Below are 23,532 nucleotides of genomic sequence, written 5' to 3'. Positions count from 1 at the left end.
AACCATTGTAAATAAAGGGAATTTTGGGGTCACTTTGAGCAGCCCCCCTTAGGAGTTGCATCATTTGCAACAGTTAGGGCCCTTCACATACACTGTGAATTTGGTCGATTTGCGCATAAAGTGCGCATGAAGCTGGAATCGTGTGCAAAACGTATGCGCACGAAGGTTCAAGGTTGGCTCATGCAAGCACACGTGACTCAAATCCATCAGGTTTTTGCAAAAAATAAAAAGGTTGGATACTTTTCTAACAGACCTCGTGTATATATATATATATATATATTATATATATATATATATATATATATATATATATATATTTTTTTTTTTTTTTTTTTTTTTTTTAGCAGCCACAGAAGCCTGTACTCAAGGTTCTCAAAATGGAGCAACAGCTCCACATGGTGGACAGTCACCATTAATACAGGTACAATAGAATTTTGCAAAGAATTCATATACATACTTTATATACATATAGACAGACAGACAGATAGATAAAGGGGCAGCATGGTGGCTTTGTGGTTAGCACTGTTGCCTAACAGCAAGAAGGGTGTGAGATTGCTTCCCACCTGGGGCCTTTCTGTGTGGACTTGTGGTTCCCTCCAGGTTCTCCAGCATGCAGACATGCAGGTTAGGTGACAGATTGGTGTCTTACCCAGGGTGTAACCCACCTCACGCCTTAAGACTGCTGGGATAGGCTCCAGCCTCCTGTGACCCTTAACTGGATTAAGTGGCTATAGAAAATGGATGGATGGATGGATGGATGGATGGCTATATAAAAAAATTAGCTCTTTTTTACGACTTTAGCATTTACTGTAGAACTGAACGCAACAACTCCAGTTACCATCCAACAATGCATTTTTTTTTGCAACTGTGCTCTCATTCCTTTGGTGATCTATGTTTTTATTCATCATGGAAGGCTTTGTGCTTTATATTGCCCAGCGTCTAATTTTAGGCACCCGCTGCAAGTTTTTGAAAGTGCAGCAAAATTACACACGTGTTCGATATGATTCATTGCAGGTTCCCTCGACTGAACAACATGCAACCAGCACTAGGCTTTTGATTAAATAACCACCCCAGCTTGAGATGATGATGCCAAAAGCCTTTTGATTGTATATTTTCATATGGCAAAAGGTTTTAAAAATCAAAAAATGTCCCCATGCTTATGCAGAAGCATCTGGACACATTGTCTTAAATATTTCCACAGGATCACTTAATCTTGATTTTATGGTGAGAGTATGAGCAGAGGAGATTCATTTGAAGTGGGATCATGGGAGCATAGAGAATACAGTACGGTTTAATAACCTACCTCTGTCAGCTGTCCTTAAGTGTGGCTCTTCACCTGCGAGGCTGCCCTGTGCACCAGGTGTCCCTTTGATCTACAAGCACATAATGGAAACAGAGTGGGGAGGAAAACAAGGTCAAACATCTATTATGCACATTAGCTCAGACTGCGACATAACTACCCATATATGACTGACTTGCCTCGTCCAGTTTTGTTAAGACACTGTTCATTTACGATCTACTTTATGATCCAATTTGTGGAGTGTTTTCTGATTGGCAAGACAGCAAACAAATGCTCCAACTGTTGTGTCTGCTGATTTGTGCTGCAGAAAAAGAAAAAAAAAAGAAAAACAGATTCACATGCTGTCAATCAAGCTCACCTCCTGGATAAGAATGGAAGGATGCTTTGTTGCGTTCAGTAAATAATGCAAATGAGTCTGCATATAGCACGCGCATGTGTTAGGATGCTGCGCTTGCTTACATTTGCTTATCCATAGTTGTATTCAACAGCCCTGACATTTACCAAAATTGATTTCCTTCACAGCCTTGCATTTATTTAAACATACAACAGCAATGACTCTGTAATCCCATTTTAATTAGAAAGATGTAGCGGGCACGCTAAGCACACACGCTCTATTCCCCGCAGCGATGCCACATTGGCGAGGAATCAATCACCAAGGCACCAGTTGCCAGGGCAACGAACAGGGGGCTTCTGCACTCCTGTCTAAGTGGTAAATGATTGCTGGTGTAACTCATTGGCGGCTGTGAGGAGTTTTTATATCTCTATCTCTATCTCCCTCCCCCACAACCCCAACACCCTCCTCCCCACCCTCTTGTGACACATCTACAGAGTTAATTAAAAGCACCACACGTGAAATAAATCTAAATATGTGCAGAAATGAAACATACAGTGTAAATTGAATCCCCACATCCAGGGGTTGAGGTTGGGAGGGGGCAGACAGGAAGCCAAGAGTAGTGGAAAATGAACAAGCTGTGTGAGAGAAGTGTGAAATGAATAAAAATATATGCATCTGAAAAAGGATGCTCAATCCACTGAAGGTGAATCCAGCGTGCACATCTCAGAAAGCAACTTCCACCCTCGTTGCCTTGCACAGCATCGGTGTTCCGATTCTTCTTCAGCTCCCTCTGGAAACTAATTGTGTAACAAATGATTGAACAAATTCAAACAACATCTTTTAGACTGAATTTGCTCTCAAAAAACATCCCAAGGTCTTTGCATGTCGGTTACAAAGTTTGGAGCTATATGTCTCTCTGCTCTTGTGCAGAGATGGATAATATATCCCAACCTTATCTCCAATGAATTAAGCTCATTTGCACCTATTTAGCATGAGCAAACACAGGTCAGATTGAGCTAAACGCAAATGAGAATACGGCACTCGTATCGTCATCTGGAATGTGCAGTAAACATGCAGCGCTGCAGAGTTAAACTACGCCACGTGGATATTAATCAAAGCATCGCCAGAACAGCACCAGAGCTGCTTTTTATTATTAGCGATATTCGCAAGAACGTTGCCCGGTCAAATTCCTGACCAAAGATTCCCAGCAAACCACAACATGCAGGTGAGGTCGGTCAAACCCTTATGAACCTGGATGCTGCTGTATGAACGCCACAGCAGAGATAAAAGGTTAGACAAAAACCAGAGAGCAGATGCTCCTGAGCTAACACTGGTTTGAATCAGATTGCCTGTGCACAGAAACCACACACTGCTTGAAGTTCTGGTTTGTAGAGATGGTATGGACTCAACCACCTGCAGGTTAACGTATCTAAGATGAAGGAGGTGGTGGTGAACTTCAGAAGATGGAACACCCGTCTGAACCCAGTTATCATCAATGGAACTGAGGTGGACATTGTGGATTACTACAAATACCTGGGTGTCCACATAGACAACAAACTGGACTGGAAACACAGGTAAGAAAGGTTTGAGCCGACTGTACTTCCTCAGGAGGCTCAGATCTTTCAAAGACTGCAGAAATATGTTGCAGATGTTTTATCACTCTGTGGTCTCCAGCTTCATCTTCGACACTATAATGTGTTGGGGTAGCAGGCTGAAGGCAGCTGACATGAACAGACTTAACAAGCACATCAGGAGAGCTGGCTCTTTCCTGGGGGTTGAGTTGGAATCTGTGGTGGAGGTGTCAGAGAGGAGGATGCTGAGGAAACTGCTCAGCATCCTGGACAACACCTCCCACCACCTGCATGCCACACTGACATGTGAGAGCACCTTTAGTCATAGACTGAGACCACCGAGGTGAACCACCTAACACCACAGGAGGTCCTTCCTACCTGTGGCAATCAAACTGTATAATTCCTCCCCCTTCTGCAGGATGAATACATAACGAACAGAATTATTGAGAGTTATGTGCAATATCGTCAAACATCTTGCGCAAATGTTTTCCACTCATTTTGCATAAATTTATTGTACTTATTGTAAAAAAAAAAAAAAAAAAAAGTTCAGTTTACAACTTCTGTACTCTGGCAAAATAATTTTCTTTGGGTTCAATAAAGTTGATCTTATCTTACAGGCAATGTTCTGGAAATACAGATGAATGAAATACAGATCGGAAAGTTGCTACAAGGCATTTTGTGAACAAGCTAGCTTCTGTAAGAGCTAAGGCTTGGCTTAGATTCTGAATTGCCACCTGATGAACTGATTCTTTCTCTTCATTGTCTCAATTAGAGGAATGTGTCAATGTACCTACAGCACATTTCCTCAAAGTAAAACTTCAACCTTTTGAGGATCTTCAAGGAAAGTGGTTTTATAAGTTCATCAGAAACGCTGGTGCGACAGTTATCCACTCCCAGTAATTACTCTGTAACCATCAACTGTGTGTTACAGGGACGATTTCCGGAAAGTCTCTTACAATCTCAGCATTGTACCCTTTTGATTCAGTCCTGTGAAAACTGCAGCATTTTGAAACACTTCTGAGCTCTCGGATGCTCCAGCAGCTCTTTGTAAAATACAACACGCACCACAATGGCCTGAAAATAAAATAGTGCACACTCTGGTAAAGTAACGTCCATCTGGTAGCAGGTACTGTTCATCCTACTGCTGGGTACATTCCTTCCTCCCACCACCGTTTCTCCAATTAAAAGCTACACATCAGCCACGAGTCTGAGCCAGACTTCCAGATGGTCGGAATCATGGACCAAGCTTTTCTTCTGTTGCATTATCAGCGGAGAAATCGGTTACCTGCAAGGCCATTTCCAAAAAAGGCAGTGATACTGGGTGGTTGGTGAATGATAATTTCAAATTACGGCGAAACATTATAATAAACCGTGTAGTCTGTGTCAAAAGTACTAGTGTTAAACTTTTAAACATTTAGCTTTCATCAATAATCAGATTGACTGCAATACTCCATAACAGAAAAAACACTTAATTCTTGGAAAAATTTGTAAGAATGAAGGAGCAGACATTTTATCAAATAGCTATATATCTGCAATATATATATATATATATATATATATATATATATATATATAAACAAAGATCAATCCAGCCAGCAAAAACGCAGGACTTTTTTCGACTTGGCATTCCAGCATGGTGCTGTCAGTGGACAAAGATCACAAAAAAGGCACGTCAGCCTTTATTTTACCATTACTGCGTCTTACCATGTTATCCCAAATGCTTAAGTACAGTTGACAGGTAAATCCCATGGCTGAATATTTCTGCTGCTCTCATGCCTTCGTGTGAAAGTCTTTCTTTGTATGAACGAACATTACATCTCTGGAGACCTCAAAGTGCAATGCCTGCAGAACATAGCTGGCAATCCTGAAAAACTGAGGATATAATCTTCACAATTGTATGTTGAGAAAAAAATGAAAAATGAAAAGTGCAACGCTCAGGTATGGTCAGCATTTTATCAATGCAATACCTGCAGCCAACCAGCAGTTTCAAATCCAGGCTGCAGTTTAAGCCAATCCAATATGGCACAATTATTTTATCTTTCTAGCAAACATTTGTACCTTCATGATGTGTTCAAGGTTTCAGGCATTCACTCAGCATGCATTTTTGTTCCAATAAATTCTGACAGGCAGCGCTAATGACAAATGCTTCTGTCAATAGCCCAGTTATTCAGTGAAACATGGGACTTTGAATGAATTTCTTCAATCTGTTTGTTGAAATGTCCTTCCGTTGGCTGGATCCAGGATAAATGATAACGACACAAGCGCCTTGGATGGTAGAGGTCTCTATCACTGGGGTAGAGATTAAATGCAAAACAAGATCAGAAGGAATCAAGCAGAGGATTTAAATCTGACAATAATATGAATAACACCATGTGAGTCATTCACAGTGCATCATAATCCTGTAAGTCAACATTGAATTTCACTGTGTGGCAATTTTCTAGTGAGTGCTGGATTCTACTCGAAACATTTACCTGGCATTTTTCCTCCTTCGTAGTTTGGAACAGTGGACAAACTGCTGGACAATATTAATGATGCCAGTCACCAGAGCAGCCTCTTCAGCCACAGACTGCTCCTTCCCAAGTGCAGGACCAACAGACTGAAAAACTCCTTTGTCCCTCAGGCCATCACAGTACACAACTCCTCACTTGGGGGAGGAGGAGTAACAGGAAGACAGAGGACAGAAGGAGAGGAGCAGTAGTAGCCAGTAAACCAGCACAGATCAGTATGTCTGGTATTTATATTGTGTATTAATATTGCAAACTGTTTTTCTTGTTTATTTCACTGCTATACAATGCTGCTGGAACCTCAATTTCCCAGAGAGAGTCTTCCCAAGGGATCAACAAAGTTCTATCTAATCTAATCCTACATTTTTTACAAAGCGCCACCACAAAATCAACCAAAATTAAATAAAAATTTAAATTAAATTAAATATTAAAAAAATTAAATATATGACTGTTAGAATGAACAGTCTTTGAGATCAAGATATGCATGGGAAGAGCCTATGGAATCATCAGGTCCCTGGACAGAGGTGTTTGGTGAATCCAGTATCTTTGCAGGAGAATGAAGGTCCAAGTCTGTAGTGTCCTGGTGATTCACTGGTGAGGAGTACCACTTGCACTGTGAAAGACTGTAATGCCTAGTGTCCACATGTTCCCGTCAGCTTCCAGGTAGGCTCCAGATACAAATTGGAAACCAAAGGGCATCTGAGTGTTATGTTTCGGACGCGGGCGGAGAACCGACCCAGAGTTTGAAGGAGCCAGCATAAAATAAGCAGAGCACGGTTCAAAGGATAACAGAATTTAATAAACATAACAGTGAGTGATGATAAACAACTAAACAGTCCGCGGTCTGGTGAGGTGAAAACACGGCGCGCTCTCAGCAGCGCAAACGGTCCGGAGCCACAGCAGTTCGGACCCAGGGACCCCGCCGACACCCCCCGGTGGCCGCGACAAACCGAGTCTGTGAAGAAAGAAAACATGAGGTGAGTCCAACTCCACACAGAGAGACACAACTCAAAGGTGCACGCAATCAGCAAACACTTCCTGGCTTAAATCTATACATCAGCTTCTTACCCTGCAGGCACGGAACAACTCAGTTCAAATCTCCACTGCAGCAGAAGCTGATTAGACAATTAGCATAACGTGACAGCTCACTAACCCAAGGTGTGAGGGACACCAAATCCACTGTCATTACTTCACAAAAGTCACCAAAACCAAATTACCTCAGGAAGTGTGCTGAAGAGCGTGAGACCTCACCCAATCCTCCTTCACAGACTGTGGCGTCAAACCTGGAGCGGTCTCTGCGTCCGTGATGGTGAGATTGTCCTCCTGACGTTGATCTCACACGTCTGCTCACAAGGTCGAGTCTCTGGCAATCACACACTGTGCATTCAAGGTTTAAATGCAGCAATCTCTGATTAAGACAAAATACACCACAGCTGTGAGTCCTGATGACCTGCACGTGATAACAAGCCTGAGGTGTTCAGGGTGAGGTCCTGATGCTCAGCCACTCAGTCCTGAATGCATACCACCTGGAGGGAGAAAAAGAAAACAAAAACCAAACCAGCCAAACACCCCAGCCCACAACACTGAGGATGCAAAAGGGGCAGAGCTGAAGGTGGCAGGTACCTTGCCATTGATGACTCTTACTCACAGGATGGAATATTTTGCCACATGCTTGCCACACTGGCTGGGTGAACTTTAGGAACAGATTGGGTACAGATCTGCATTAGTGTTTGGTCCAAATCTAATGCCTTCAGCTTGCAGCAAGGTTCCCGGGATGTTGCAGACATCCTGGTTAGGTTGCAATAACGTGTTGATGATCAGGTTGGGTTCCCTATTATTTTTATGGGCACAGACATTTTGAACAGTCCAAAATTTTATTCCCGATCATCCGATGATCGCAACACTCCAGATGGTGGCCGGTGCGCTGCAGGATGACCATGTATGCTTGCAGGTGGATTGCTTTGGAGTTGGTGATTATCACGCGAGTTTGCCGTTTTGTTTTTCTGAGCATGATCCAGCACATAGGTGCTTCTGAAAAAGTGAGACGGCCAAGGAGATGCCCACATTTCACCTGGCTGTGACAGACAGATGGTTACTTTCAATAGGTGGGGATGGACTGTGTGGTTGTCATCCAGGACTCAGGGCAATAATATAGTCTGGTGGATTCACCAAATATTCTACGGTTTACTTTATCTACTCACACAGAATAGGAGGGCTGCAATATTAATATGGGTATTAGGTTCTGAATTGTGTAGATGTCGCTTTATGCAGAACAACCTGAAAATCATTTGGCTCAAAGGCTGAAAATGTCAATTTCATGGCAAGAAAGTGCGACATAGCGTGGTAATATCTTGGCAAAATGTAAAATATGTCATTTTCAGATATCTGTTAATTATATTTGAAGAAAATGAGGGAATTCTTGGAGACTATGACAAAATTCTCTGAGCATTCTCTCTTCCATTCTCATCCAACCTCTTTCCCCTAAGATTCAATCGAAACCTATCAGTTGTCATCATCCAAATTTTGGGGCTGTGTGATGCGCGACTGCTCCAAAAACTGCAGTTGTAGTAAGATGCTAAATAATTATGATATAAAGATTGGTGTTGACCTCTCCAGTTTTTCATGCAAATGTCTTCTTTTGGCTGCTCTCATTAGGGGGCGCCACAGCAGATCCATCGTTTCCATCTCACCCTGTCCTCTGTAACTTCCTTCGTCACTACAACCACCTGCATGTCCTCCCTCATGACATCCATGAATCTCCTCTTTGCCCTCCCTCTTCTCCTGCTGCCTGGTGGCTCCATCCTCAGCATCCTTCTCCCTGGGTCCCTACTATGCACATGTCCAAACCGTCTCAATCTCGCCTCCCTGACTTTGTCTCCAAACCGTTCCACCTGAGCTGTCCTAATATGTTCATTCCTATTCATTCTCTTGATCGTAAGTGCTAGTTGCATACTGTTACTTTATCTCCAATTTGTTTTGTTATTTTCAGCCAAGTAACATCAGAAGGGTGGGGGGGAGTGGTGCAGGGGGTGTTACAATTTCATAATATCTCTTCATAATTTATGCAAGTACGACATGTAGCAAAATGCACCCCGATTCATCCCGAGACTGTGCCAGAAGGTTAACAATTAAATTAAGAGAAATATGAAAAAAACACTAAAGTGGAGATCGTGAATCTGCTGCCAAAAACACCTCTACCAAGCCACTGGACTCATGTTAATATCTAAACCTAATATTTATTAATATGTTAATATGCCACAGGTTATGGAAAGTTCCACATATATACATCATCAGCTACAATTATTGGAACCTCTACAGTGCGTTACATTCAATCTGCAGTCCCCTTCCTAACAGAACTTGATAGATATGGACAAAAAAAATACACAGCACAATGTTTCTTGTGGAAGAGTTGTCAGTGACAAATGAATAATGTTGATCTTGTGATGAATGCAAAGAATTTACAGTCGTAAATCAATGCACCCAGCTACGCTGGCATTCAGCAGGGTCACCGTCAATGACCTCTGGCAGAAAACACACCTGCTGCCATCTCCTCTATTAATGTCATTACCTGCAAAATGTGTGGGTGGGATTCAACAATGTGCTCATATTGAATGCTGAAAATACGCAGTGGCTCAGGGGTAGAATTAATTGATAGCATCGTGGCCACTGATAGGTATAAACATCTGTGACATTTAACTACCACAAGCAAACGTCGGAATTACACTGAACAAAAATATAAATGCAACACTTTTGTTTTTGCTCCCATTTTTCATGAGCTTAACATAAGAAGAAACACTGTTCACAAATCTGTCTAAATCTGTTAGTGAGTACTTCTTCTTTGCCAAGATAATCCATCCCACCACACAGGTGTGGCATATCAAGATGCTGATTAACACGCATGATTATTGCACAGGTGTGCCTTAGGCTGGCCACAATAAAAGGCCACTCTAAAATGTTCAATTTTATCCCACAGCACAATGCTACAGATGTTGTACGTTTGAGGGAGTGTGGAGTGGCATGCTGACTGCAGGAATGTCCACCAGAGCTGTTGCCCGTGAATTGAATTTTCATTTCTCTTCCAAAGGCATTTCAGCGGATTTGGTAGTACATCCAACTGGCCTCACAACCCCAAGACCACGTGTAACCACATCAGCCCAGGACCTCCACATCCAGCATGTTCATCTCCAAGATTGTCTGAGTCCAGCTGCTGCAAAAATCTGTTTGCAGAACCAAACAATTTCTGCACAAAATGTCAGAAACCATCTCAGGAAAGCTCATCTGCATCTGCATCGTCCTCATCAGGGTCTCAACCTGACATTTGATAGTGTCTGGATGTTTATTCACTCTATGCAAAGGAGATAACTTGTACTGCATGAGGCACACCAGATACTTACTGGTTTTTCTGACCCTCCCAAACTGCACATATTTTAGCTTCTGGTTTGTAATAAATCTGATACGCAATTTGGACCAATTGTCATTGTAATGGACTAATATGGGAAAATATCAGACCGGAAATCAGCCAATCAGAGCACGTGTAGCACTGTAGCCATATAATAATAGTGTTCATATGATAACAAGAACCTAATAATTTCTAAATACATTAAGACAGTAAGTTAACATTAAAAAATGATGTAAATAACATGAATAAAAGGGTTGAGTAGTTCTTCTAAAAATTGTTGAGGTCTAAGGTACTAAAAACATTCTGGGCTCACACATCATTCCAGCTCATGATAGAAACTAGTTGAAAAATGTCAGTTGCCTACTTTATAAACACTACCCAATCTACAGCCCGTGGATTCCCACAGGCAACACGCCTGTGAGAGTTTAATTTGTTACTGCTTTGATTCCTGGGAAAGTCATTTATAAATTATTATTAATTTATTATTATTATTAGTAGTAGTAGTAACAATGAACGGGTGATTAAACAACAAAAAAAAAAAAACACATGACATACTCTGGAAAATATGGTAACTATCTTGCATATTAAAAATAAATAAATAAAAAACTCCACCACAAAAACCACCTATCATAAATGAATACATGCATGGTAAATGATGAAACTAACTGTTCACTGTGAGAAGTGTGTTTTCAAAGTACGTAGGAGTAAATCTGTTAAAGGACACAGTAACTGATCGAGGCCAAGACTGAGGCTACCCACTTAGAGAAACCTGTCAAACAAAGACAACATTTTATAAAGTGCACTGTGCTTCAGGAATATTTAAATTTATATTGATTTAATAAGGATATAAAGCACCTTAATATAACAAGCATTAGTGGCCTTGGTGGCCACCAGAACCTAGGTCCTTCCAAATTAAACTGACAAACAAGCTCATTTCTGTCATGCCCCGCCCAGTTCCAGGCTTCAGACCTTATTTTTCCTCTTTATTTGGTTCTGTTCCTCTGGCATCAGCCTTGTTTTATTAATTGCCTTCTCTCATCATGTGTTTATTCTATGTTCTATTTTTGCTTTGGCACATTCTTCTGTTACTTTTATACTTCAGCCATGTTCCAGTTCCGTTCTAGTTTTGTTCTATCAGTCTGTGTTTTCATGGTTTATCATTAGTTATTGTTTGCCTATTTTGTTGCTCTCATGTCTGTAATATGTAGTACTGTGATGCCAGGTTTTGTTATCACTTAGTTTCTGTTTTTCTTATGGTTTTGTCTGTCTGTTCCACTTAGTTTTGTCATAGTGTGTTATTTCCCATTATTCTGTTTATCATCTTCTGGTTTGCTTTTAAGTCTGTTCGAGTTAGATTCCTGTTCATGTTTTTCTTTGTATGATCTCTAGTTGTCAAGTCTGTAATCTTGTCACTGCTCACTTGCACCCTGCCTGTCATTCTCTTTGTCTGCACTTCTCTCAGGTCTCTAAGTTGTCATGTCCGGTTTCATTGTTATCACAGTCTCTTTCTGATCACTGCACTCTCATGTCCCGCACCTGCACTTTGTCATCACTGTTGGCCACGCCCCATTCATCTGTCATTTACTTGCCCATTTGTCACCGCCTTTCTGCATCTCTTTAGCCTCTTAGTTGTCACCTGACCACGCCCCCTTCCAGGCCCTTCCTCCTCCACGTGCACCTCATTGTCTTATTATCACCTGTTCTTATTTAAACTGCTTCAGTTCACTTCCTCCCTGCTCGTTTGTTGAGTTCACTCACTTACCAGCACTTTGTCTCGTCCTGTTTTGCCAAGCCGTGTTTTTGACTCAGCTCTGTGTACCGGATCCTGCTTTTTTGCCTCCGCCCTGACAACTCTGTTTGCTCGTGTACTGACCCTGCTTGTTTTTGACCACGTCCTCTGTCTTGTCCCTGCCCGGTACTTTTGCTCCATGGACTGCCTTCCTGTTACTGAACCCAGGCCTGCATTAAACCATCCTTTACGCATACATCCTGTTGTGAGCCTGCATTTGTGTCCAGCCTCTGTCTGTCTCGCCTCCGCTCAGTCCTGTCAATTTCAAGCTAAATGCAACTTTAATACACACTATTATGTTGAAAGCAGAGGTAGAAAAATGCTTTTTTTTTTCTTTGATTGGTCATAAATTAATCTGGATCAAGGGTAGCGGGCCAAACATAAATACTGGTATGTGAATTACATATTTACAATTAGATTCCAATTAAACACATTACATTTTATAGAAAATTAACAGTGTAATAGCCTTCTAAACACTGCATAGTTGCATGCATAGTTAATCAGACCAAAACACCTGCGCTGAACTGTACAACCTTGGGAAAATCACCCTGATCACAGAGGATCTGTCTCATCCCCTCCACCAATCCATCCAGTTATTGCTATCAGGCAGATGTTACAAAGTCCAACTGGCTCAATTACCATACTGAACAATCTAAAACAGGATTTTTTTTTCCAGTTGTTGTTTTTTAATGTCTGCATTTGTGTTTGAATGTGCTTTATGTGTGTACAGTAAGCTATGTTGAAGAAGAATTTCTGCCACCTTTGGGACAAAGTCTGCTTGTTTGTCAACTGTGTAAATAGCTATAAATACAACCAACAACCACCAACAATGTCATGTTGCCTTCACTTGGACTAGCAATCAGTGTGTCATGTCACTCAGCATTTGCACAGAATAGGCTTCTTGTCTATATTGGCCCCGCCCAGCTGACAGCATAGTAACCACATGTCTCTTTGTCGCTGTCAAACGCCCACTCTGGCTGAAGATGAATGGCAGCTAGTCGCTTTGCCTCAGTCTCTTGTAGCCAATGTGACCAAGGGGTGATGGGGTCCAGCCATGCTTGACAGCACTGATCATGAAGGCTCATATCAGCTGATATTACTGGCCAACTGATATGTCGGTCAGACTCTAGTTCATTCATATGTGTATTTACTCACTGCATTTTAGAGAGTAAACACTTAAGCGTTTACAAAAATCAAGAAACACAAAACAGTTAAACAGCACTTGTAGTAAGATAACGCAAGAACCTACTTTTGGTTTCCCATTTGCCTGATTTGGATTTAATTAGCCTTAAATTAATGCTGACAGTCTGCCTGACAATGTCATACTCACCAACTGCACTCAAATCAAATATATACAGAATGTAGTATACACTGGATGCAATCTTGACAATGTCACAATAAAATGATCTCTGCAGACTATCCAGCAACAATATTTACCCATTTAATTTGGAGGTATTTTGTTAAATCCCACCTCAACCATCACAACTGTGACACATACACCTCATTAGGCATTATCCCTTATAACTCTAGCAAACTAAAAACAACAACAAAAAAAGAAGTACACAGTTTTGACATCAAAATTTGCATATTGTAGTGCTAACTTAAAAAAACTAAACAACAACAACATAGATTAAGTTATATTATAGCTTAAGTTGTGGCTGCCTTTGCATGCTCAATCCACACAGCAGCCCACAAGCCTGAAAAGATCAATTTTATGAGCCCTGTTCTCTTTGTGTAGCTTTAGAGATTCGGTTAGAGGGAATAATTGTACTCCACACATTTTCTCCAGCTGGAGGGACTCACCTGGAAAAGTACATGCAATGCAATGCAGAGAAATCAATACAACAACCCTAATTGGGCTCTCAGCAGGGAGTCAGGAAATGGCTGAAACTCGCACCCATTTTGACAACCCAAGGAAGATGAAGTGTAAAAATAGATTGTAGCATGCAACACTGCGTACCTCTTAACAAATTTTTTTAGGAGCTCTGCAAACAGAAGACACTTAGATTCGTCTCTTCAGGATTTTATCAGACAAAGTAACCTTCGATGTATAATTTATCATAAAAACAACAAAAAAAAGAAACCTACCACCGTTTGCTTTCAATAGCAATCTTGTTATTTTACATTCAGAGAAATATATATCGTAAGACAAGAAATGCAATTTGTATTGAGAGATAAAATTGCCTCAGGGACATGGATTTATATTCAAACCATACTGCACTTGTAGCCGCCTTTAACTGCAAAGTATAAACTCTGGGGAAGCAGATGGAGTTTTGAAGCTCTTCAAAGCACACACTTCAACATGAATCCAAACGTTCTGGCCAATTTCCAATTTTATGAAATGACACACACAGGAAACAAATTAGTACTGGCAGGAAAATAAAACAGGGTGCAAAACTAACAACATATAGCAGAGATGACATTTTTTCTTGGATTAAAGGTAAGAAGAAAAGGAACCAAGAACACAGCAATAAAGACATACAATATGTCACATTATACAGGGATGTAAAGCAACAAAATCAGGATTATATCGTGGATCAATGTTGAAATTACACTAATTATACTAAAAACCTTTTTATATTTCAAAATCTCTCTCGTTCCACCCTGAAAATATTCCTGCAGTCAAACATTGTGTTCGTCGTAGAAGAACGCTACGTTAAAAATTCATATCTGTCCATGCTGTGTTTGTACCAAATGATTGCAGAGTACGACAATGACTGTGTTCACAATGGAGGAGAAGCTAAAGCTAATAATGTGCGCCAGAATTTCCAGAATTGTGCAACAACAAACTACCTTTCCCATCATAGTTTAAAAGAAAAACTAATCTGCAGTGGGAAACAGTCGGCTTTGCAATGCAGTTGAGCAGTTTGTTAAAACCTAGTTCTGAAATCTGAAGTGTAAGCACTGTAGCTAAGCTAAAGATATGGCTAATGCTAGTGATCGCTAAGAAACATCACTGACGGTTATAAAGCATTAAAGATCTTGGTGGACCAATGGAACACACACCTGAGCAACATCGGCCGAAGGGGTAAAAAACAAATTTCCAACTAAACTGCACAGAAATGACTACACTTGCACTACAAAAACGCTCCCTCTCAAAATAAGACAAATAATCCAAAATCTAGCCAAATTGTCTTATATTAAGCAAATAAATAAATAAATAAAATGATGACAGGGTAAAAAAAAAAAAAATTACTTGGTTCAAATTCTCAAAACTAGCAAATGTCTAGGCACTGAATAATCAAAATGTGCTTTAAAATGAGACAGAAGTCTTATTTTAAGATTAGCCTCTGTCTTAAAATAAGGAAAACAATCTTGTTCCGTTGCTTGGATGATTTGAAATCCATTGCCTTTCCTTGTTACTGGTTAAATACAGCTTGATATTAGCTGGAAAAACTTAAGAAAAAGTGAAATACATTGTCCCCAAACAAGACATTTTTTTCTTATGTAAAAAATGCTTGACAAGATTATTTTTCTATTTAGACAAAAATTAAGTCAAATTTCCTTTAAACAACTCTTTATTTACTTTCTTAGACATCAGTTTTTGCAGTGTGTAGTCTAAATTGTGTTTTTGCTGAGGACACTAGCGAAACAAAGACATGAGGGAGGTGAGGACAAAGGCGGCGGCAATCATCCCCAACTTCTAAACAGGGTGATATCCAAGTTTGGATTTCTTTCTCCATGCTCACCAAGTGCCCCCCACTTTCATATAATGCAACTCAGTCAGTCCCCATACGGTATCCTTGGCAAACTCTAAATATAAGTGGAAAAGCATCATGGAAGCTACGTGTGCTCCAACTATGCTTTCAGTAGAAAAAAACCCACCAGAGACATGGCATGTGAAGGAGTCCGTATAAGCTTCATAGGCAGTACACTCCTTTTTTCATACTTAGCATTACACATAACCCTCTGCTCTTTATTCCGATTTGGCCTCTCAGGAATAACTCTGGCAGGTGTGACAGCGGAAGCAGGTGTCTACACACGCTTTGTAAATCTAAGAAAAAAGGCTTGAAATTACTGGTGCTGCCATTGTGCACGCACTGAATGTCGGGATTGCTTCTCTCTTCCTTTCAGACTCTGAATCAGCAGGTCCCTTCAGTAAACAAGGCAGAATGATTGTTGGATTTGCATATTCCCGAATAAATTATCTTGCACGTCTGCGATAAGCACGGCACCCGCGTTAGTAGCTTTCCTCTGCTTTTCTGCCTCCTCACTTCTCTCGACACCATTCACGCCCGCTACTATGAATTAACCCTGATCACGAGGGACCGGAAAACACTGCTCAAAATTCATGTTTACTGTTAGGGGGGGAAGCCACGCCATTGGCCCCGGTGGGGGCCCAGACTGCCAACTATGTGGATGCTTAACCGGGCCCGATAATGATGCAAGCCCATGTTTGCTGCCACCGAGGATACGGCAGCTGCGCTCGACGGTAAGCGATGCCTGGGAGAAGAGGTCACGATTAAATAGACTGGCGCTGCAGAGAATCTGATATTTAAAGAGATGGAGGCGGGGAGAAGAAATCAGAGGATAAGGAGGGGAGAACTCTCCTGAGATAAGGAGCTACTCTGAAGGCAAGCGGAAAACGTGCAGACCGCTAGACTAGGCGAGGTTACTTAAGAGTGTGCAGAAATCATTTTGTGTGGCTACATGTGCACTGATGCATCAAATGCGGCTGCGGCTCTTAATACAAAAATATCTTCACACTGAACTACATTTTTTTTTTACTATTACAGCCCTAGCAAGCGAGAGGAACCTGGAGAATTATCAACAAAAAAAGAAGCTTCCATTGCAGCCGCATGTAGGCCTCTCTCCATTAGTTCAGCTGATGGCTGCTTTTTCCCTCCACTTCCTTCAGAGAATTGGGCTGCTGGTATTTTGGCTGTGGAAAGAAAACCATTGGACGGCAGGGGCATGAATATTCCAAATGACTAATGTTGCACATGCTTATTTTTGACATATCTGGCTTCCACAGGGAAATAAAACACTTCTAATGCAGAGGGACCATCTGTTATCTGTTGCTGGTGTTTCAGAGCAGGCGGGCTTGGCGTGCACGCATGCACGCACGCACGCCTGTGCACAAAGTACACACAGGCAAGACAGAAATTCGCACAAACACACGAAACGGATCGACACATTCTCGCGCAGCGGGAAGCGCGCGTAGCCGGAGTAACGTGCGCACACACATGTACTAACAGCAGAATCCGCTGGGAGCAGGCACAACAGGCAGGCTCTAAATTCTTATACAAATTGAACGCTCCGTTTTTAATTCGGCATGTTTGTCAAATGCGCTGTGAATCTGAGCTGCAGCCTGACGGGGAGCACACACGCTTTTATGCTAGCTGTAAATACCCAGGGCTGTCTCCTCACAGCAGCTGGAGCGGGATAATATGTTGGTGGTGGCAGCGAAAGGGGAGAAATAAACGAGCTGGATCACCTTAAAAAAAATTAAACAAAATGTGAGCGACACAAACGCCCTTCCATATCAAACACACGTTTGCCGTCGAGAGCTATGACCGGACAAAAAGGCTGCAAGGGGCAAAATACAGATAAATAATGGATTTTATTTTAAGTCAAAATCATTTGTGTGCCAGGAAACATCTGCTCAAGCATCAAGCTGCTGTTGTTCTTTCCGCAGTGGGATCTGGCACAAGTTTTATGCCAGCTGCGGTACCTGAAGCCAACTCCAGTTCTACATGGAGAAACATGCTCACAGCTCCTGGTGTTCCAAAGCAGTCTCCCATACAAATAATGAAGACCTATTTTGGTGGTCAGGTGATTTAAGTATCAAGCTGAACCCAATGGCACAGGAGACCAGGAAGGTTTATTTGCCATCTCTAGTACAAAATGTTTGCTGCTTGGGAGAAATAGGGCTAAGATCATGGATCACTCAATGAGCATTCTTAAACACAAATGCTGAAATTCCTATAGGGGGTGGTGCTCAAAGAAGTAGTAGCAGTATGACCTATACAGGCCCTGAGGCATGTTGCTGCCTGTGTTTATCTCTGGATTCTGTGCAAAATGTGGATTAGAGTCTGTGACTTCCCCTGGACGGTACACCAGTCTGATGCAGGTTACTTCCCCAGCCAGGTGTCACAATCCAACCCCTCATCCACACTGTGACATCTGGGTATCAGATCAAGTAGAGGAATGCCTATTGGGGTGGAATATTGTAAGGACCTTCTGTGCCTCATGGCCGCTACAGTAACCACAAAGGCCCAACAGGAACCCTGAACACAAGATGTCTAATGCGGTTCTGGTGAAACAATAAGTCCTCAATGGCAGATCAGGTGGAGGAGGTGACTGCTTCTAACCCTAAGGCTGTGAAAGCAGATGAAGGCTGCAACAGGTCCTCAGACTCTGATTGTCTTGGATGTTCTACCCATTGGACCAGGCTAAGCATCTGTCAAGGAGCATGTGTGTGTCGGCCTGCAATGACATTCCCACGTTTAACAGAACTACACACAAGCGTATCTAGGTCCTGTCTGTCAAAAATAGTGCGCGTCCTGTTCAATCATCTCTGCGTCCATCATCTTACTCGGGAATCAATCAAGAGACTGTCTTCCTTTCCACGATGGTGACTTTCCCAGCCCAAGCCAGTAAACATTTGCAGCATGGTGGACTGAGCCAAAGTAGATTGTCTTCTTCAAGGACACAGAGAGGTAGCTTAAGCAGGACTCGATTACATCCGGGATCTAAACAATTACAAATAAACATAATAGATTCACAGCAAGCCTGGCTATAAAGAATCTGTCATTTTAACCAGGTGCCCAGCACATACTTCTCATTTCAGTGTTTGGAGACGTCTGCATCAATTTGACCAGCTGGTGCTGAGCTTGGATTTGCATGTTATACATCATACAGACAAAATGAGGAATCTTGGAGTAATTTTTGATCCTTTGTTGTCTTTTGACCTCCACATTAGAGACATTAGGAGGACTGTTTTCTTCCATTTGCGAAATGTAGCAAAGATTTGTCTCATCCTGTCTATGGCTGATGCTGAGACTTTGATACATGCGTGTTTCTTCAAGATTAGACTACTGTAATGCTCTATTTTCTGGTTTGCCGCAGTCCAACATTAGGGGTCTTCAACTGGTTCAAAATGCTGCTGCCAGACTTTTGACTCGAGGCAGAAAGTTTGACCATATTATGTCCATTTTGGCATCCCTTCACTGGCTTCCTGTCGCTGTAAGATCGGATTTTAAGGTTCTGTTATTGGCCATTAAAATTGCTGATGGACTTGCACCTCCCTATCTGGCTGACCTGGTCAAGCCCTACGTACCGGCTCGGGCCCTGCGCTCGCAGGGTGCAGGACTTTTTTGTGTTCCAAGAGTGAATAAAAAGTCTGCCAGTCACAGAGCTTTATCCTATCGTGCCCCAGCTCTGTGGAATGATCTCCCAGCACATGTTTCCCTTGTTTTATCATTAGTTTTATTGTGTTCTTGTGCTCTTTAATGGTTTTGTCTTTTTATTGTGTTTTAATTATTTTTTTTTTCTCTGTTTTTGGTATTGTGTTGTGTAAAGTGCCTTAAGGCGACCTCATCGTGAGTTGGCGCTATAGAAATTAATAAATCTGATTTTGATTTTAGATAAAGTTACTGGCAATATCATTTCATAGATAAAGATATTTCTTTTATTTTGGACTTGTTGCTAAAATGACCTTTAAATTATGCATTCCAATGAATTCTGAGATGTAATTACTGTATTAATCCTTTTGTATGGGATTAAAAAGTCCTTTTCTGACCGTTCAAAACATTATTCTTTTTTGGAAGGCGCAAATATTCACATACAATACTAGATGTAGATTATATACCACAATACCACTGTTGCTTGTGTCCTTGCTCAGGGGGGTTGGTAAAGTTAGACCTTACTCATGTGAAGTACCTTGAGGCAGCTTTGTTGTGATCTGGTGCTGAAAAAAAAAAACTAAAATAAATTCAATTATAAAAAATGCTTGTTTATTCCAGGTAACACAGACATTGACATCAATTTCAGTGCGATTAATTTATTTTCTCGATATACACATTGGAAGTCCAACAATATCACTGGTATAAGATTATAAATTGAAATTTACCTCGACACATCCCTCAAAAACAACTACTTTGAACGAGAATGAAACAGCAGTACTACGCGCTTGGTGATTGGTTGAGAATTTCCAGGGGATTATTTCTAGTGAATAAAAGTCTAGCTAGTAAAAGAACAATGTCAGGCTCCTCTGGCGATCAATGGAAGCATACATTCGCGCTTTTTAACCATTTTATCTCAAAACACAGTTTGTATCTAAAAATAATGAATTTGGATGCTACTGGCAAATTAGAATGATACTAATAGTGATAATAAAGGCAAACTTGACACTGAATTTACTTTCTATGGCTTGAAAAATCTGTTTCCACAACATGTCCATATAGCATTCCCCAACAAAAAAACAGAGCGTATCAAGAATTACTTCATCCCATTGCCTCATCTCAGAGCTTTCCTAAAACTAAAGTGCTCCTTGAGAGATTTGCTCCTATGCATAAATGGCTAATTTATAATTTACGGTGATAAAAAGCATTCATAGCCAGCAAGATGGGAATTTTGTCTCTACTGTGATGAACGTTTTGTGACAAATTAGCCAGCTTGAGACAGAAAGGGCAAAAATAAGCTTCTCTTTCTGTGAAGCTGAGAGGATTTGCGCCGTTTCACTAAAAAGGTGCTACAGCAATGTCACGTCATCTTTCCGAAAAGTTCAGAGATTTGCAATTTAAAAGCAGTCAGACTGGTGGCACAAAAAAATACAGTGTTTCTACCCATACCCGCCTCATACACATTTTTTTTTCTCCCTAGATTTACACATTTCACAAAAAAATTTTCCTAAAGGGAAATCCAATTCACCCACTGATGTGGTTGAGACCAAAACTGGACTTGAGCACTACAACACTAGCAGAAATTGACTGACCCTTTATGTATCCTCATGAAATCCTACTTCACACTAACATTGAAAACACTCATGAGTTTTCAAATTAAGAGCACTGGACTTTCAAGTTGTGACTGTTTAAGTACAGGCAACCTTGACCCCGACAGCTTACTTTGAAACACCCGAGCACCTCATACTGTAACCAAGTGCAGTTTTCATCATAAATCAAAGCACTGAATAAACCGATGGACTGTCATACAAGTCCTCATTTACGCCATCCTAATTCTTCCTGATCAAAATTAAATGCCTGATTCAACAACATAGCATGCAATAAAGAAACGCAAAACATGAGTACGCACAGTCTTCACTTAAACGTATGGATCCGTATCGTGTTTTTGCAGACTGCAGGCGCAACCAGCCGAGGTAAAGATCCCACGCGTCAATGAAGGAGTGATGCACTGCAATCTGCAACAAGGAAGCAACCTAAGGGCCCTGTCCCACTGGGGAGAGGATTAATTGCGCATGAATTGAGTACACAAATTACGGGCATTCGTTGTTGTCCACAACAAAAATGGCTAAAAATGACAAATGTCCCAGTATGAATTATGGATATATTAATAATGTATAGCGAATATATGATGAACAATCACGGTTGTATAACGGCATGTAGTGAGGAAACGGATCCGACACATTGCGATTATCAGGGCAGTATTACGAATGCATCGCGCACGTGTTTGCGCATGCACGGCATCTGCATTGCGGTCATAAAAGAAGCACACTCGCTCCTTTCGGCATCACTATTCACACCAACAATACAGCCTCTGGAGCATTTGCTGGACTTGGACAAGTTGATTGGAGTAAAGAAGCAGTGAACAGGGCAAGTGGTGACGTCAGCGGAACGCATCAGAGCGCAGCTCGTCTGAACGATTATAAAAAGAAGTTAAATCTGTTATAAACATAGGAATAAATACTGTAACAGCTGCAGACAAGAAGGAAAAAACACGCAACTGTTGTATCAAGCCTTGACAATGTAAACAAATCAAATAATTACCATTTCAGATGGCTCAAAATGCTTTCTGCAGCTTGTTAGCCCTTCACACGCGCGTGCACGCGAACGGCCCAGCTGCAGCTTCCTCTGTGATTCAGGAGGAGATCAGAGCCATTTTCAACAGCCAATTTGCAGAATAAAATGATTAATGCGCCACAAAATAATTATTTTATATAGGCAGCATCCAGCACAGAGCGCGTGGCAGCCAGTAGAACAAAGAACGGCGTCCAGCTGTGAACACAGCGCATCTGATTTGCAGCCATCGCAATCAGATGCAAAGCAGACGTAATAAAAATGCTTTATTCATGGCCAGTCTGTATGCAGTCACGACAACTTATTTTAGTTCGTGATGTGGACATGATGGGCACGCAAAATATCCATTTTACACACTATCCCAGTCCGCTGCCAAGCCGCAAATCCCTGTCAATTGCGGATATCAGCAGATGATGGCGAATATACAGTGCATAGATTGAGTATGTATATGTATGTATTGTGTATGTATGGAGTATGTAAGCCAAAATTTTGTGCAGCTCAAAAATCCTGGTAACGGAAAAACATGCTTCTGCGGATAATTGCGGATGTGTGCGGGTGTCAGCCGACTCATACAAGCATGTTTCACGCATATTGCGGATGTTAAGCGAATATGAGCCAATTTTGTGCGCAATCCATATGCAAATCCTCCTAAACGCCAGTGGGACAGAGCCCTAAAATCCTTTGTACAACATCAACATTTTCAAATGTTTGGAAGTGATGTTCACTGAGGCTTATCCGTGCATTTTCTTTGGCTCCATGCATTACTGTGGTGAATTAGAGGAAAAATTCACTGAATAATTCTGAGGTGCCCTTTGCAGTAGAATGGACACTTAATGAGTGAAAAATTTTCATTCACTATAATCAGAAGAATATTCTATGCATTTCTTTGATATGTTCAACATGGCAAATGAATCTGGAATTCTTTAGGGGCCCAGAGGGTACAAGAGTTTGACACTTTTTCTCTTGTCTTGTGAGAGAGAGGTGAAATTAAACCTATAATTCAATTAGTGAGTCGTTAAGCATGAGTCAAGTCACAAATCACTCTAAATATCAACTTCCTACCCTTAATAGCTTAGCTGATATTTTCAGTGTTTTTTTTTTGTTTGTTTTTTTTTTACCTCTGAACATTCTGAAGTGACCTTTACAGCAAAATGGAAACTTTACACTCACTGTTTTGTTACTGGAATAGCGTAACTAACAATCTGTATCAGATTCATTTATGAGCATTAACCATGACATTCTCAAGTGGCAGCAAAGCAGACACTTGGATCCTACACAAGACAACAATGAAAATTATTGGTTGGATAATGTGTGGTTGGAAAGTTATACTCAACCATTGTAAATAAAGGGAATTTTGGGGTCACTTTGAGCAGCCCCCCTTAGGAGTTGCATCATTTGCAACAGTTAGGGCCCCTTCACATACACTGTGAATTTGGTCGATTTGCGCATAAAGTGCGCATGAAGCTGGAATCGTGTGCAAAACGTATGCGCACGAAGGTTCAAGGTTGGCTCATGCAAGCACACGTGACTCAAATCCATCAGGTTTTTGCAAAAAATAAAAAGGTTGGATACTTTTCTAACAGACCTCGTGTATATATATATATATATATATATATATATATATATATATATATATATATATATATATATATTTTTTT

The 23,532-nt window shown here is 41.2% G+C and overlaps 1 protein-coding gene across 1 annotated transcript in view; it reads right to left on the bottom strand.

Moving 5' to 3' along the window:
• The window catches only part of LOC117505150 (glucosidase 2 subunit beta-like), a 248,340-nt gene that overhangs the window by 121,986 nt on the left and 102,822 nt on the right, over window positions 1-23,532 (bottom strand). The window lies entirely within an intron of this gene.

Source organism: Thalassophryne amazonica, chromosome 23 (assembly GCF_902500255.1).
Source record: "Thalassophryne amazonica chromosome 23, fThaAma1.1, whole genome shotgun sequence".
Taxonomy (NCBI): Eukaryota; Metazoa; Chordata; class Actinopteri; order Batrachoidiformes; family Batrachoididae; genus Thalassophryne; species Thalassophryne amazonica.
This window is presented reverse-complemented; position numbering and strand designations above follow the sequence as displayed.